This window comes from Odocoileus virginianus, unplaced genomic scaffold, assembly GCF_023699985.2.
Source record: "Odocoileus virginianus isolate 20LAN1187 ecotype Illinois unplaced genomic scaffold, Ovbor_1.2 Unplaced_Contig_100, whole genome shotgun sequence".
Taxonomy (NCBI): Eukaryota; Metazoa; Chordata; class Mammalia; order Artiodactyla; family Cervidae; genus Odocoileus; species Odocoileus virginianus.
The window spans coordinates 12,661-16,415 of NW_027224417.1; the positions used below are offsets into that span (position 1 = coordinate 12,661).

Genomic DNA, 3,755 nt, shown 5'->3' on the forward strand with positions numbered 1-3,755 from the left:
ACAAATTATCTGATAGTGCAACCATCTGTATTACTAAAACTAATGGAAGACAGATAATGGAATATTTTTAAGTACTAAAAGAAAGTATCTGTGTATCTACATTTATATCCAAATAAATTCTTTGAGAAGTAAAATTAAAACAAGAAATTTTCAGAAAAATAAAAAAGGAGAATTAGTCTCACACAAATTCTCACTGAAATAACTGAATATAAAGGTATATATTACACAGAAGAAACAAAACTTGAAGTGTGGGGGGAAGGAGAACAGTGAGAGATTCACTGATAAAGTTCACTAAAGTTAAAGGAATATTGATATTAAATAAACATTCAATATTACCATAATTACATTCATATATAATAATAATATTTAAAGTTCATTTTAAAATAAAAGCTATTGTCAATAATTAAGTATATACTTCCAAATGATGCCACATAAGTTAGAAGCAGAATATAACTAGAGTTAAAATATTCTAAGATCCTTCTGTTTTTTCATTACAAAGTTGACTTACTGATTAATGGAGATTTCTGTCAAAAGTTTTATGAATGAGGATTCCACTGTGTGGTTAGTGACTTAGTCATGTCCAACTCTTTGTGACCCTGTAGCCCACCAGGCTCCTCTGTCCAAGGGGATTCTCCAGGCAAGGATACTAGAGTGGGTTGCCATGATCCCCTCCAGGGGAACTTCCCAACTCAAAGACTGAACCCAGGCCCCCTGCTTTGCAGACAGATTCTTTACCATCTGTGCCATCGGGAGGCCTAAATAGACCAATATGTGTGTGTTTTAGTCACTCAGCCATGTCTGACATTTTATGACCCCATGGACCAGGGCTCACCAGGCTCTTTGGCTATGGGATACTCTAGGCAAGAATGCTGGAGTGGGTTGTCATTTCCTTCTCCAGAAATAGGTCAGTACTAATGCCTAAATATATTTTTTAGAGAAACAACTTAAGATACTCAAATATTTTAACTGATGTATAATGTACATAAAGGAAAAATCAAACAAACAAACAAAAAACTTTTCCTCCTGATATGGTTGACAAGTTTTGAAAAATAGTTTGGAAATTATTAAGCCTCCCATATCTAACAAATTGTCATTGCCTTAGCAACATTTGGAAATTCTGACTTTTATAACTTTTTACTGTTTTGAGTATTGTGGTTAAAATTATCTGGCCTTTATTAATTTTAGAGAGCAACAACAATGCTGTCTGGTTTTGTCATTGAATTTCTATGTGATATTCATTTTAAATACAGTGAAATATCACAAGGTAATGACCTGACACATTCTTTCAAGTCTTGTAAGTGAATTACAAAAGAAAAAAAAAAACAATGACAAAAAGTGACTTATTAATTTAATAGTCTCTCTAATTTGTCAGAGAATACAAAATATTACATACCTCTGGCCAAATGTGTACCCTATTTGACAAACAATTTCTCTTGAATCACTTTTTTATTACTCTTTTAACATCTTTGTTCCGAAGGCTGTAGATCAAAGGGTTTAGCATAGGACTCAGAAAAATATAAAAAACAGCTACGATTTTGCCCTGTTCCACAGATGTCTTGGAAGGGGGCCTCAGAAACATGCAGAAGCGTGTCCCATAAAATACAGTGACAGCTGTCAAGTGAGACCCACAAGTGGAGAAGGCTTTGCTCCTCCCTTCTGCAGAGTGGATACGTAGAATGACTCTAAAGATGAAAATGTAGGAGATGAAGATGATGGTGAGAGAACACGTGAGGTTGGAACCAGCCACCACGAACATGGCAGTCTCTTTGACATAAGTATCTGAGCAGGCCAGGACTAGGAGAGGTGGGTCCGCACAGTAAAAGTGGTTGATTTCATTGGGTCCACAGAAGGAGAGACGGAGCATCAGGATGGTCTGTGCAAGACCATTTGCAAAGCCATAAATATAAGAATGTAGCAACGAAAGAGAGGCAGACACCTCGGGACATTTTGCTGCCATATAACAAGGGTTTGCAGATGGCCATGTAGCGGTCATAGGCCATCACTGTGAGCATATAGCAACCCGTGATCCCCAAGGAAATGAAAAAGTCAAACTGTATAAAGCAACCAAGGAAGGAAATAGTTTTTCTCTCAGATAAGAGATTGACCAGCATCTGAGGAGTGACAGTGGTGGCATAACAGAGATCTACAAAGGAGAGGTGGCTGAGGAAGAAGTACATTGGAGTCTGAAGTTTTGAGTCACTTCTGATTAACAAAATCATGCTCACATTGCCGATGACTGTGATCAGGTAGATGACTAGGAAGACCACAAAAAGGACAGGCTGCAAGTCAGCTCGATCTGTCAGTCCCAGGAGGATAAACTCAGTCACCTCTGTGTAGTTTTTCTTTAACATTGTGTTTGCTCAGCTTCCAATGATGTCTAAAGTAAAGGAAATTAAAATGAATTGGTCCCTTGTCATTTTTCCATTATTCACATCGTGTCACCTGAGGCCAATTCCTTTCAAACTCATAAATATATGTGGTATAAAGACATAATATAGGGGACTTCCCTGGCAATCCAGTAGTTAAAACATCACCTTCAAATGCAATGCATGAGTATTTAATTCCCAGTTATACAGCTAAGATCCAAGATGCCTCATGGCCAAAAAACAAAAACATAAATCTATACTAATAATGTAACAAATTCAGTAAAGATTTTGTAAATGGGCCACATCAGAAAGTACTTTAAAGACCGAAATAAGCTAGTAAGCATGAGTTATATATTTTTGATATCTAACAATACAGTTTCTTTACATAAAGGCAATCATATTTTCAAATGTTTCTCTGCTATTCTTTTCATAGTTGAAAAGCTTTTATCTTTTCTAGAAAACATTAGCATAAATTGACCACTGATATTGACCAACTTTAAATATTGTTTGTCTTTGAAATTATGTTCCTTTGTTTTTACTATAATTTTGATGTGGTATCTAACTCATCAGTAATTGAAACTCATTTTTGCACAGCTGATTGGGCTTAAGTAAGTGGAATAGATATATCTTTATAGAAGCAGTGTCTGTCTACCTGCCACTCTAACCTCAAGGTCATTTTAAAGATAGCCCTCACCTTGCGATGTATGTTCATTTTATCCACTCTTGCCTATCTCTGGTGGCTCTCACCAAGTCTTACTTAACTTTTAAGACATCTTAAGATATCCTTGTCTTTCTATTTTACAGTCAATTATTGAGGGCAAAAGTTAATTCCTGGGGTACAAAATAAACCAGTTTTTTTTTTTTTCCAAAAACAGGTAAGCAATTAGTACATAAGCAATATGTGTATATTTTTATACATACACATGTTAAGTATTAAATGAAGGAGCAATAATGTATTAAACAAATTATTTCGGGAGCAAAAAATTATTAAATGTATTTAACACATTGTTGGAGAAGTAACTGTGGGAGACAGGAAGAATAAAAGAAAAGCAGGCCCTGGCAAGGGCTGCAAAAGAAATTTATAATTATTGATAAACTGGATGCTATAAGGCATGAGACTCTTGGAACAAGTCCAGAGGGAACAGTTCATAATCTTGAAAACAAGATATGATCCTGGGGTTGGAAAACCGACCCCAGACTGTTTCTCAACTGGCGTCTCAGAGTCACATGTTTTACGTATCTGGTGGAAAATCTATAGATAAGAATATTAGTCTTAGTTACTGACTTGTTATTGATTACTATTTTCCTAATTACTCAACGGTTAATGATCATTTTGATCTTTGGCCCTGAAGTCCACATGAGTTATAGTTTAACTCCCTGCATATTCTT

At 35.7% G+C, this 3,755-nt stretch overlaps 1 pseudogene; it reads right to left on the reverse strand.

The window, feature by feature from the left end:
* Positions 1 to 1,438: 1,438 nt before the first annotated feature.
* LOC139029667 (olfactory receptor 5M5-like) lies at positions 1,439 to 2,351 on the reverse strand (annotated as a pseudogene).
* Between the last annotated feature and the right edge of the window lie 1,404 nt (positions 2,352 to 3,755).